We start from the raw sequence: 14,292 nt of genomic DNA, 5'->3' as shown, positions 1-14,292 counted from the left end.
ACAATCCGGAAGAACTTGTTGGCAACCCTATGGCGTAAGAACTTATTCAGTATGCATCGAATTCTAGCGAAAAAAACATGAAGATTGATGTGTCGCATGATAGGGTTTGCACTCATCGGATTGATGCTCACTCCTAGTATCCTTCCTGGAATCGGCTCTAGAATATTCTGGAAGTACTTGTAAATGTCCCTATGTTGCATGAAATTACTTGATATGCATCATATCATACTCCTGGTGAAATAACTTGAAGATTAATGTTTCACATGATATGGACTGCAGTCATCGGATTGGCGTCCCTTTCTAGAGTCCCAGAATCGGCTCTAGCATATGCAGGAAGTACTTGTGAATGGCCCTATATCACATACAATTACTCAATATGCATTGTATTATACTTCCGTTGTAAAATCTTGAAGATTGATGTGTCGCATGATATGGTGTATACTGATATAATTTTAGTCCCCAATAGATGCCCCAGGAACCGGTTCCAGGGAATCCGGAACTAGCCAGAATGGAGTAAAGTGAAAGAGTCGGAATGTAACTTATGGGTTATGATTCCGTCACTAACATTTTAGTTTTGTTTGATCCATGCAAATTAATTATGGAAATGTCTCAAATGACCTTCGGATAGACCTCACGGAACCTCCTTATACATTCCGAACCGTCCGTCCGACTTGAGTTCCCAATACAGGTCATGAATCTTGAATAGTGGTGTGGTGTTGTGTCAAAATTTCATTAAAATCAGCTGGGAAATTAGAGTTAAACGGTCACCAAAATTTGATAGTGAAAAATAGGTCAGGGACGAAGAGGTTAAAGAGGAATAAGGATTCTTGCATGTTTCTTGAATACTAGGATTGATCTGCTTTTCACATTCAGAGATACCTAACCCATTTTTGAAATTTGTATCAAGTTTAGCCTAGGCTAGACTCTAGGTCTTCTAACAACTATCTACAAAATAATGTTAGGCAGTTGATGTTGAATCCAAGGACCGTTACCGGTCCATAGGACAAAATACTGCACACTTTTACATTACCAGGACGATATCCCTAGGATGAAAAAAGGATAACGCTCGGGTTCGGTTTCGGTAGATCTTACCTCGTAACGCACCACGTAAAGGTGATATACCTACGTTACGGGAAGGAATCCATATTCGTGATCTAACGTAAAACTAAACTCTTACGATACACACTATTCGGTGCAAGGAAGTACACTGGTACATTGGCGTATTGTAAAAAAGCCTACGCTGAAACAAAACAGATGACGTTGCAAACAGAAAGACAATAATAAATATTTTATCAAATGAGTGATAAATTATGTATTTATGAGAGGAGTTCTTTTCTTGTTCTAAGATAGAAAACGATAACCCTTGGTTAGTGGACGCGGTCCAAATAGTGCTCATCTGTTGTATTACAATTAGCTCATTTACTTTGAAATATAGTAATCTATTAAGCAACGGTTCTTGTTTGGTTTTTTCTTCTGTATTCGCCCTCACAATAAATCCCGCACAGATCGTCAGTTATCTTCGTATTCAGTACATACTTGGCTTCGTGAATAGTTCAATTGGTTAACAGCGAATTCAACACCTAGCGACACCTAGTAGGACGTTTCATAGAAAATAATCTATAATTCGTTATTTGTTTGCCCTATACTACCTAGAAATAAGTGCTTCTGTGTACTCAACCGGGATTACACACATGCTTTATCTAAATCCCTGCCTTACATTTCCTCAAACTGCATTGACTGGAACTGAATATGGCTTTGCCAACGGAGACTTGCCACACTGTTTTCGCCTTTAACGCCGGGTAACACTTATTATGACTCAAAACGACGATAGAAAAATAAAAATTGCATCAGTTATGGAACATACAAACAGTTACAAAGTAATATCTTGCGTAGTTGCAAATGTCCAGTCAAAGATTCGCGTGCGCTTCAATATTTAAATAACTTAACAAATAAAAGTGTTCAATTGACAATCCAATTCAAACTGCAACGTTGTGGAAAATTAACAATCGATTCGAAATCAAAGTGCGCATACTTAGGTCTCTCTTACTATACATATATTACTGGTAATTGGTTACCAGATTTGCTTACTTGTTAATACTCACATAAATAGGAGAAGTCTCAATTCAATTATGCTTTCAATCATAACGGAGCGGGGGTCGGCAAAAGCATGAGAAATCTTACCTTTATAACAAATCCTTCATATTTGACACGGAGCCAATGGGACGAGATGATGCGAACAGCGGGCCAATCTGAAACGAGATGACAATTTAGTGATGAGTCAGCAGAAACAGGTATTCTTCTTCTTTCTGGCGTTACGTCCCCACTGGGACAGAGCCTGCTTCTCAGCTTAGTGTTCTTATGAGCACTTCCACAGTTATTAACTGAGAGCTTACTATGCCAATGACCATTTTTGCATGTGTATATCGTGTGGCAGGTACGAAGATACTCTATGCCCTGGGAAGTCGAGAAAATTTCCAACCCGAAAAGATCCTCGACCGGTGGGATTCGAACCCACGACCCTCAGCTTGGTCTTGCTGAATAGCTGCGCGTTTACCGCTACGGAAACAGGTATTAGATTTCATGAATAATAGTGGGGTTTGAGTTATTTGTCGATAAAAAAATGTTAATTTCTCAGAAAATCTTACCAGACATTTCTCTAAGAATAAATTTATGATATTTATTGGAAGTTCTTCAAACACGACAAGTATTTCTGTAGGTACTTTTTCATTATTTTCTCCAGATTTTTTTTAAGTTTCTTTCAAATATTATATCTACATAGTGATTTGTATGGACTTCCTAAGGAATCGTTTAGATATAATCAGGATTTTTCTGAGAACAATCACTGGAGATACCTGGAAAATTATACCTCAGATTTTTAAGATTCTCTTTAAAACTCAATAAGAAATTTCGCTAATATTCTTATCTATATCTCCAAGTATATATGGAGTAAACCCTGAGATAATTACTCAAGGATTTCCTGGAGCAAATTTTAAAGAAACTCCTCCAAGCATTCCTCGAAATGCAACTGGAAGAATTGGTGGAGGAATTTCTGAAGAAATTTCTAGAGGAGTCCCTGAAAGTAAGTCAATATCAGAATTCTTGAAGCTTTTCTTCGAGGAATATGAAAAGAAACTCCTGAAGGACCTGTGAAATGCCATTAGCCCCCTGCCCATTAGCGCCTCCCTACGCACATGGCTCGCATAATTACGTAGAATTTTATTATTCTACGAAAATTTTCCATTCAATTAACCGGATCATCGAGCACGTGCATTGTTATCGATGTCAACTACGCGCAAAGGTGCTATCAATGATCCGCCCGATTTTTGCAGGTGTGATTCAACAACGTTCATTGAAGAATCGCCCCAGGTGTTCCCGAGACAGACCAGCCAGATTATTGACTGATAGTAGAAAAAGTAGAGGACTCAACTACCCGAGGAGGAAAGAATAACTCGCAATAACTTATGCATACCATATTTTGGTATCATACCATAATTAGGTATTGTTCAGTGGTCAATACCTCATTTTGATATTTTAATGGTATTTGAATAAAATGTTTAAAACAAATAGGAATACAAATAACAAATAAAAAATAGAATATGCGGAAGGTATTATTTGAGGTATTTTACCTCTTATGCAGGGCTCATTCAGGTTGTAAGTATAGGAAATTATCTGGTATGGAATACCTCAATTTGGTATTCAGTAGTTATTTTCTTCTGCTTGGGTAGTTACATGCTGATACCCCTCGTTACACAGACTTACGATTAGCCCAGTTCACTGAAGAGGGGGATGAATCACTTTGTTTGACTCATTTCCGTCTGGGCCATATCACAACAAACAAACAATCCCAAAGCGACACCCCAAAAGTAGGAAGTGGCGGGGTATGGTTTATGACCGCCGGCCGTCATTCTCAATAGACGAAAATCAATTTTAATACCCGGTTAAATTCGGGAATCGTACGCAAAGCAACGAAACACGATTCGATACGCCGTCATCGTGATACTGGTACGAAGCGGAATCGGACCGGGCACTTTCTCGATTCTCGCTTGGATACAATGGCGCGAACATGGGTCATGAATGCAAATAAGATATGAACGGGTGATAGGTTTGAATGGAACCTTATTGACGAGTGATGGCCGGGAGCACTGGCGTAGCCAGAGGGGTTCCCAGACAACCAGAAATCGCATGAAAGTTCACGTTACAACTCGTTTATTCATACTAATTACATCAAACTCGCTAAACACCGTGGATAAACTCGTCTGATTGATGAGTTTCCTCGCATAAAACACTTTTTTTCTGAGTTCATTTGTACATTTTGTTTCGTCCCGTACACACGTACAAAGTAAGTCGGATCAATCCGTAGCAGCTGTCAAATCATCATTTGTTATCATAAGTTAAGTCGCATAATATTGCAGGTTAGTTCGGTAGAATATTTATACACTCGCATTGTATGTTATTATTCATCACATAATATATGCACGCATTTCGCCTCCACTTTTGTACGTAGAAGGCCGTTTCGCAACATCTTATAAGTGAAATTTTGCACATATAGAGCCTCCAGGTGATTTCGTTATACGTACATTTTGGTTGTCTGGGTTGTACTACCAATATTATTCTGACGTGTGAGATTTTGATACGTTTTGTCCGCTATACAATTTAATGAAATAATTGCGCCGAATTGTGTAGTAGCAGTAGTAATAGTCGTAATATCAAATAAATATAATAAGAAATTCTAAGGAATGCGATTGGGATTCCTCTACGTATACCAACCAGGGTGCAATCATCTTGAAATGAGTCCATACTGATAATTGTCTTCATTCAAGATAGCATTGGAATAATTATCTTGACAACTTGTACCATGGTATCTATCCCAGTGTTTAAAACTCTCGAGATTCTTCGAGAAATTCTGCCAGTAATTCCTTTGGGTGTTTTCCTTAGATTTTCCAGGAATTAAAAAAACTGTAACCAGAATTATTCTAGGATATTTCCTTTTAATTTTTATCATTCAAACAATCTTCAAGATATCAACCAAATATTCATGGATGAATTTCTCTGTATTTATAAAAATCACTAAAAAAAACAAATTGCATATTCAGGAGTTAAACAAATTCTTAAGCAAATTTCTTGAGAGAACATAAAAAACATATTATTTATTTCAAAAACTTTTGCAGAGATTTTACCTTTAACTGCTCTTAGAGTTTCGGCTTCTTAATAGAGATTCCTGCTCTTCTTACTTGCTTACTATTCGCAAGGTCCGAATGCAATACCAGTGGAATGGTAACGAAATTGAACCAGCATCGAGTTGACAAGCATGTTATAGCTTATGCCGGCGATCCGGTTCCGTTATCGTTTGAATCTTTATGAACACTTCCACAGTGATTAACTGAGAACTCTCATCGACAATTGACCATTTTCGCATGCTAAAAGAGGAAAAAGAAAACGGGAAAGAGAAACAAACCGGTACCTAATTAAAAAAAAAAACAAGAATCAGCGAATACTACTAGAGTAAGCATTATTTGAAGATTCATCGGATAATATAAAAAGACTTTCCAGATGGCACTTTTAAGAATATCTATGAAAATTCTTCATGGCATCCAACTATTATTCTGGATTTTTAACGCGATTTCTCTAGGAATATCATCAGACATAAATTCAAGCATTCGACCCAAATATTCCTCAGGTACAACCTATTCCTAAGAATTGTACGAGAATCCAGTGATTCTAGCACATATTTTCATAAATTCCTTGAAATATTGTTTTAAAAACATATTAGAATACAACCAAACAATTTCTGAAGGTGTCCTTAGAAATTACTCAACAGATTATTCCTACATTTTATCAAGGAAGTCCTCAGTGTTTTCCAATAATTCTTTCATAAAATTTCTAAAGTTTCCTCCAGTATTACTTTATGAAATGTTTTGGAAACTTAATTAGGATTGCACTAATACTTTCATGTTTCTAAATAAATCAGTGGTTCTCAACCTTTTTTGAGCTGCGACCCCCTTTAGAGTTTTTAAACTTTCCACGGACCCCTCAAAATTATTCTTCTTGAAATTATAATTTATGCAAACGAAGTATAACCATTGAGTTATGCAACAACTTTACGCATTGAAAAAATATTAAAATCGTTTTCCTGAAGTACTATAATCGCCTCGACATCCAGTAAAATTGTGCCCAGAAATCCAACAAGGGTCTTGAAAACATACTTTGTCTGCTATGTCAAGGACATCCTTACCAGAAGCAAGCGAGATTTTTTTTTTCGGATTCCACCACTGACAATTCAATAAAATTACTATGAAGCTCTGGAGAAGCCCACCAATATAAAGACTAGGGTAGGTGTACCAGTTATGGCCATAGTGGTTCCCTATTTCGCCATACGTGATATCTTGTATGCTTTTACATTTTGAAAAATCTTTTGTGTTGTAGCAGTAAAATTAAGGATAAATCTTGATGTTAAAACATTCAAAAAGATTAAAAATGTAAAAGTTATCCAAATTTTGCATATGGCCAAATAGGGAACCACTATGGCCATAACTGGTACACTTTCCCTATATCTTGTATTTTTCTTGAAGTCCTTTAAGTAATTTTCAAAAACGATCTTGCCAGAATCCATTCAAAATTGTATACGTCGTGTTCATGGGAAGATCCAACAACAGACCCTGCCAGACATTTCCAGGATTTCATTGAAAGTTTCCTCGGAAATATTTCTTCACGATTTGTTCTTAGGGTATCTTCTACAGAAATTCTTTAGAGATGTTGCCAGAAAGTCATCAGGTATTTACTCTGGAACTAGTAATGGATATTTAAAGAGGAAAATAACCATAATCGTTTTACAAATTTTCAAAATAAGTTTTTTTGCTCAAATTCGAAGCAATGTTCATGAAAATCTTTCATTACATTACACTTGCTATCTCAAATCTATTAATAGATTTTCATGAGGATTTCGTTAAATTTGAACGAAAAAACTGGTTTTTCATTTTTGATGATTGTTGATGATTGAATGATGGAACCTTAAGGACCAAATTGTTGTAGGTTTTTATTGTAAATAGTGAATCTAAGATTCGGCCGAAGAGGCGATAAATGGAGTGGAGATAAAAAATGTTGACAAGAGATGGAAACAGAATGGATCGAAAAAAAAGTAGAGCATCAAGATGCAGAGAATCTCTTGGGATACCGACAAACGCGATTGTTTGAAGTAAACAAATTATAAACTGGAAAAGTCAGTAAAATTTCCTGTAGATTTAGGAATTTTTGACAGCTGGCTTTTTAAATTTTAATTAATGGCTAACATTTCTGGGGAAAATCGTAGCCCAAAACTCGATAAAATTGTACCGACTTCGGTAATATATAAACTGGCTGTGAATGGGAAGAGCCCGTTGAAAAATTAAACTTGAATTTTTGAGAAACTTGTCAAAAAATAGTCCAGAATCCGATATCTGCTACATATTTCATGTGGAATGCTTCTCAAGATATCAAGAAATATGCAAACTTTTGAAAAAAATCTTAAATTACTTGTCATGAATCCCTTGTAATGATTTTACAAGGAATCTCTGGCGGAATCTGTCAATGATTGAGCCAAATACTATATTGGAAATATTCCATGGATACCTACAGGAACGATCTTAGTTATTACATCTAACTGAGATTCACATTAAATTGAGTAAATTTTTGCATTGGCTTCGCGGACCCCCTGATAACGCTTCACGGCCCCCTAGGGGTCCGCGGACCATCGGTTGGGAAACCCTGAAATAAATCATCAAAAATAGCTTGAAAATAACGTCTTTTGCTTATTCTAGGGTGTCATAAAACATAATATTTTAACATAGATGAACTCTGTTTTTAAAATTAATATTATTGTGTATCATACAATTTGTTATAAGTTGCACCAACACTGAGTAGAAGATGGTTTTTCTGCTTCGCTCCATATGAGGACCGATTCCAGTTTGTTTGACTATACAGAAAGCGCTTGCCAAAGATCACACGTTTAAGCTTTGGTCTTTGAAACGAGAGGACGGTGTTCCTACGAAAACTCCGGATGAATCCTTAAAATTGATCATGGAAACTTATTTTCCTGGGCCAATTTCTTGTGCGGATTCAAACAACAATTGAACAATTGAGTGTAAAAGGTATTGTATCGAAACTTTTTCACCTGGTAGAACAGCACTCTCCGAAGCAGATCTTGCAGATATTTAGATATTTAGGGCGAGCTTAAGATTAAGCCATGTTTCATCTATTTGGAGAACAGTGGAGGTTATCTTTATTCCTAAAATAGGAAAACGAGATGAAATGCATCCAAAGACATAGTCTCTCGTCAATTTTGTTGAATACTAGTGAAAAAGTGTTGCATGATTTTATCAATTCAACATAACATGCTGAAGTGTCCATTGTCTGACTCTCAGTATGTTTGTCAACAGTCACGGCACTTCATACATTGATAACACAAGTGAAAAAAAAAACTCTCAGTGAAAAATAGCACTGTGCTCATTCTTGGACATTGAATTAGCCTTCGAAAACGCTTCCTATTCTTCAATGAGTCGTTCAATGACGAAAAGGCATTTTAACAAGAATACCATTAACTTGATCAATAATATGCTTGTCAAAATAGAAACCACTTCTGAGCTGGGAAGTTTGACTATAACAGTAAGGGCCTCAAAAGGTTGTCTACAAGTAGGAGTCCTCTCACCTCTATTCTGCCCATAACTGCATATCTGTAACATTCGACAAAAGTAGGCATTGAGTAAATGGAGTACCAAGTATGCATTTTATGTCAGTATGGGAGGAAACTAAAATTTCTAAAAATTACCAGCAACTCAAAAGTGCTTATTTGAGGCTAATATTTCGTACAACTCATATCGCATACTAGGTGAATAGTCAGAAAATAATTCTGATAGAAACTTAATTGCCATTACAATACGAGGCTCATTTGTTATCTCAATGTGACTGTTATGCGATTATAATTACCAATGTGACAAAACAACTTGGTATTTTTTTCAAATTTTCTAGAACAAACTCACAGATTTCAGTTAGTTGATCGAAAGTATTTATCATTTGATGACTCTCCATGGTATTAACTCCAATTTGTCGAAAATGTTGAATGTGACTGTTATGCAGTTATGGGCAGTATTGTGGTCTTTAGTAGTTGATGATCTTCTTGATAGCTTGGAAGAAAAACGTTTCTAGGTTGTAGGATTTGCAGATGATATATTCATTATTGTGAGAGGAAAGTTTGACAATATCATTTCAGAAAGAATGCAACTGGTCCTAAATTTTATCCATTATTGATTCAGGAGGGCCTGTCCCTTTCACTAAGAAAAGGATGTTCATTCTAAAGACTTTGAACCTTAAATGAGTACAGGAGTAGGAGTAATTTTTGATTTTAAACTAAATTGGAATTCTCACATTGAGTATGTGATTAGTAAAGCTACTAGTTCGTTTTGGGCATGCTCAAACATTTTTGGCAGGAGATGGGGCTTGAAATCAAAAATGATAATGTGGATTTATTCATCCACAATTCATCCAAAAGTAACATATGCTTCGCTACAGTGATGGTCAAAAACAAAAGAGGCCACAACACAATCAAAACTATTAAAAGTACAATGTCTTGAGTGCATCGTTATAATGGGAGCGATGTGAAGCACTCCGTTGTATGAATTTGTACAATTATAAGCGGAGGAGAGTTTTCTAATGCTTAACAGATTTAATAGGTTCAAATCAGGTGATCTTTTTGGTTACTTGAATATTTCATAACCCATTCATTGTGGGCCAGTGATGGCTTTCCATGAAGATTGGATGAAAACTGTGGACAACTCGAGATATCAGAGTTGTCCACAGTTTTCATCCAATCGTCATGAATAGCGACACGACGCATACGGATTGGGATATTGGAGGTCCCAATGTTCGTCAAGGTTCCATAAAATTCTTCTAAGATGGCTCTAAATTTGGGATACAAACTGGAGCAGGAATCTACGGTCCTGAGATAAACATTTCAGTGGCGATGGGAAGCTATCCAACAGTATTCCAAAAGAAGGGTTTTGTCATACTATAATGCGCTAATATTTGTCTTAAGTGAAAATACTGACATGCAAATATATGTACTTTTTCTGATATTCGAGCTGCGTTGAAGGCGTTGTAATAAATGCTCATCAAGACTAGTCTGGAAATGCATTCTCTCATTGCAAAATGTGTGCCAAAATAACTACACTCCCGTGCATAAGTTTGGGTTCACCCCCTTAAAAACATGCAAAAGTATTCAGTCCATATCTCTGTGATTATACGTTCAATTCAAACTTTTTAAGGCGCATTCCAAAGGCAAAGAATTATTCTTACTTCGTATGTATTTTTACAAAAACATTCTTCGAACTTTGTATACTAAATATGTACTTAAAATTGTGACATTTTTCAAAAAACACACTGAAAAAACATTACTAATTTCCTCAGCATTGGATCGACCAAAATTTTAAAACAAGGTGTCTTTAGAATCGCAATCTTATATTCTTTGAAGAGCACTCATGAAATTTTTGCGGAAAAATCTGAAAAGTAATCAAAATCAATGAAACAGTCAGTCAAGTCATCGTGCAAAAGTTTGGGTTCACCCTTCAGTATGGTGTATCGTGCAAAAGTTTGGGTTCACCTGAACTTACTTAAATCTGTGAAATCTCAAACCAATCATGTACGCGCCATTATTTGCGCTCAAAAAAGCTTTAAATTATCAAAATCGGTTGAAAAATGGCAGAGATATTGACAAAAATGATGTGCGTGTGGCTCAGATGAACCCAAACTTTTGCACGATTTGCATCATACTGAGGGGTGAACCCAAACTTTTGCACGATGACTTGACTAACTGTTTCATTGATTTTGAATACTTTCCATATGTTTCCGCCAAAATTTCGTGGTGTCTCATCAAAGAATATAAGATTACGATTCTAATGACACCTTGATTTAAAATTTTGGTCGACCCAATGCTGAGGAAATTAGATATGATTTTTCAGTGTGTTTTTCGAAAAATGTTACAACTTTAAGTATAAATTTAGTATACAAAATCAAAAAAATATTTTTGGAAAAATACATACGAAGTAAGAATAACTCTTTTTTTTCGAATGCGGCTTAAAGAGTTTGAATTGGACTTGTAATCACAGAGATATGGACAGAACACTTTTGTATGTTTTTGAGGGGGTGAACCCAAACTTTTGCACGGGAGTGTATGTATGTGTTGTATGTATTGGGTTCCGAGACACAATGGCATAGAACGATATGCAAAGGAAGAAAATTCAATCCAATGGATGTCATGGCTTAACCTCCTCAACAAAAAAAAATGGCCTTGGAAAATTCCTGAGAAAATCTGTTATGTAGCTTATAAAGGATTTTTGGCAGTAATTAATGTAACTTAGTAGTGCTAAGAAAGATAAATGTAGTGTAGTGCTTTTGACGAGAAACTTTAGGAATTACCTCGATAAATTTAGAAGGACTGGGCATACCTTTAGCATTTCTTGGAAGATTTTCTGAAAAAGGTTACAACCGAAGTCTTCGGTCAATGACACGATCAGTCGAGAATTTTGGAACTCCTCCGTAACGCGGGTAGATCACCTTTTTGAGATGCGTTACGGGGTAAGATCTACCAAATTATACTCTTGTTGTATCTATTCTTGTTATAATACGTATAAGTTACGGTCGGAAGAGTATAAGAGAGTAACAAGCCACTAAGACCCACCTATTTGTTCTTCATGATGAGGAGGACGAAACGAAAAAAAAGTCTCAATCAGCATCTGCGGCTGGTTTCAATTCATGAGACAAGATCTTCCCGAGTTCATGTTAGCGTTGGGCGATTTTGGATCGATGTTTTCATTCAGATCAGAGTGGATACAAATAAGAGTGTCGTCAATGTCAAAATTGGAACAGCGGTGAACTGCCATTTCCATACAATTCCGCGTTCCAATTGAGCAAGAGATCTGTCAAAAATGGAACATGACGTCACTCTTGTTTACAGGCACTCTAATTCTGATTAATCGATTTTTTGAATCAATGCTAGGAGCCCTTAAAATCGAGTGACTCAATACTCTTCTTCGATTTTTTGTTTCGATTCGTTATGATAAAATTATTAACATGTTTCCAAGGGTTGTCATGGAATAATAGTAGTTTACGGAACAAGTTGCAGAATGATGATTTTTATAGCACGAGTCGTAAACTTATCCTACGAGGCTTGCCGAGTAGGATAATTACGACGAGTGCTGTGCAAATCGTGTTCCGCAACGTAAAACATTTTTTGCAATTTCGTAAAAGACCACTTGAGGGTATTAGAAATTATATCGGAATACAGTCACGATTATTTTACAATTTATGAAAAAAATATGTGTTACGATTCATTATGCAACTCAAAACAGTTGCGTAATGAATCATTACAGCACTGGTTTCAGTTGCGTAATGACTATTCCCGCACTGCTTACTTCAGTGCAGGAAAGTAGGCCATTTCATGACAGATTGGCGTGATGAAAAACAGCCTATTACGATGAGAAATTACAAAAAGCTAATTTTTTGTTTTCCTTCGATGATTGTTGGTATGAAATTATTCTAATTTTATTGTTCGTTTTGTTAACGAATAGATTGTCGTGCAAATTTTCAACGTGGGGAAATACATACTCACACATTTCTTTATATAGCAGTTTTGCAGAAGCACGCCATGCACAATCTAACAGTGTGCGTTACATGTGCGTTATATTTTGATTTTGGCAGCTACGACGCCATCCAATATATGGCAAACATGGTGGGAGAATATTTTGGTGGGACAAAATTTTTCAGGTTTGAGTCTATTGGAGGGCAAAATTCCCAATAAATAAGCCTTGAAGTATTCTTTTCTTTCAATATTAGGAGCTACTTAATTGAAGGAGTTTGATTTTAAAAATATAAAAGGATTTGAACTTATTTTGAGCACTAGTTTTCACAAGTTTTAAACGACATGGAAAATTGAATCGATTCAGAAACATCGGTGTAAAAGATTAGATTAATTTCAATTTTAGAGATAACTTTCCATTCTACGCTATCGCAGCTGTCACATAGGGTAGATGTACCAATAGTGGAGGTATTAAGAAAGATTTAACTTCATTTAATCGCCGCCTAAATTCAAGAAGCGCAATTAATGTACATGTTCATGATGTAACGGGAAGTAAACGACCATTGACTTAATGAGAAAAATGATTTTATCGCAGTAATCCACGGCATGTCAGTGACAAATAATACCTCCACTATTGGTACACTGTTCCTTTAGTTGCAGTATATTTTTAATTAGTGTTCCTATAGTTGCGGTATCCGTGGTTTTCTTATAGGATCATCCACTATAGGAACACTTTACCGCAACTATGGGTACAAGCAAGTAAAGTTTTAGCTATTTTTGTGATATTTCATCAGTTTTAAAGCAATTTGAATTTCTGTGGTTAATGTAATGAAATCAGTGAAAACGGCACTACCGCAACTATAGGAACACCCACAACTAAGGAAACACTTACCCTAAATGATTTTCACAAAAAAAAAATCAGAGGGGGGTGTGTACAAGACACGACCGCATGACGTTAACTACGCCAAGTGATTTTTTTGCATTTGAATTTTAGTCGATTTTCATAGTTGCAACCTTCTTTTAGTTCAAACTTTTACATAATATCGTGACGGTCCCAACATTTTAGATTTTTAATTGACACCCAATATATTGCCGTAAGATGTAGTTAACATCAAAAGAAGAATGAGCGAAGAAGCTGAAAACGGTCTCCTTTATAGTGCGCTTCAAACCCAAAAGAATCGTGGAAGACAATATGAACGAGTTTGGTTGCGTAAGAAAGGGGTCGACATTTTCCCAATTTTCGACAGTCTATCGTCAAAAATCAAAAGTTTTCTCCATTTGAGTAAAATGTTGTATAAATTTCCGATCGATTGGTGGGAAAATATTGAAAATCTACCGATAAATGGCTGAGTTATTAGTATTTAAAATCTTACATAATTTCGTGACGGTCGCAACATTTTAGATTTTCAATTGACACCCAGTACCGTAAGGACGCCATTCACCGCTCATGCTCCATTCACCGCTCATTGAATTATTTTGAAAAATATGAACAAATATTCGCAATAAAAGTTATTTGCATATATTAGTATACCAAAATGGATTGTATCAGAATGAAATCCGTATGATTTTATATCATATTTTATTTATACAGGGCCTCATACTTAGGATGAGCGGTGAATGGCGCCCTTAACATGTATCATTAGCATACATGTCATTCGGTACCATTATACATTTTTCACATTTTATCTTTT

The 14,292-nt window shown here is 36.0% G+C and overlaps 1 protein-coding gene across 1 annotated transcript in view; it reads right to left on the bottom strand.

The window, feature by feature from the left end:
* Nucleotides 1-1,363: 1,363 nt before the first annotated feature.
* LOC5577178 (sphingolipid delta(4)-desaturase DES1) overlaps nucleotides 1,364-14,292 on the bottom strand; it is a 36,074-nt gene continuing 23,145 nt past the window's right edge. Inside the window, exon 2 of the mRNA XM_001663216.2 lies at nucleotides 1,364-2,249. The gene's annotated coding sequence lies outside the window, so the exon portion shown is untranslated. The remainder of the gene's footprint in view (nucleotides 2,250-14,292) is intronic.

The sequence above is a fragment of the Aedes aegypti genome, chromosome 3 (genome assembly GCF_002204515.2).
Source record: "Aedes aegypti strain LVP_AGWG chromosome 3, AaegL5.0 Primary Assembly, whole genome shotgun sequence".
In the NCBI taxonomy this organism is placed as follows: Eukaryota; Metazoa; Arthropoda; class Insecta; order Diptera; family Culicidae; genus Aedes; species Aedes aegypti.
This window is presented reverse-complemented; position numbering and strand designations above follow the sequence as displayed.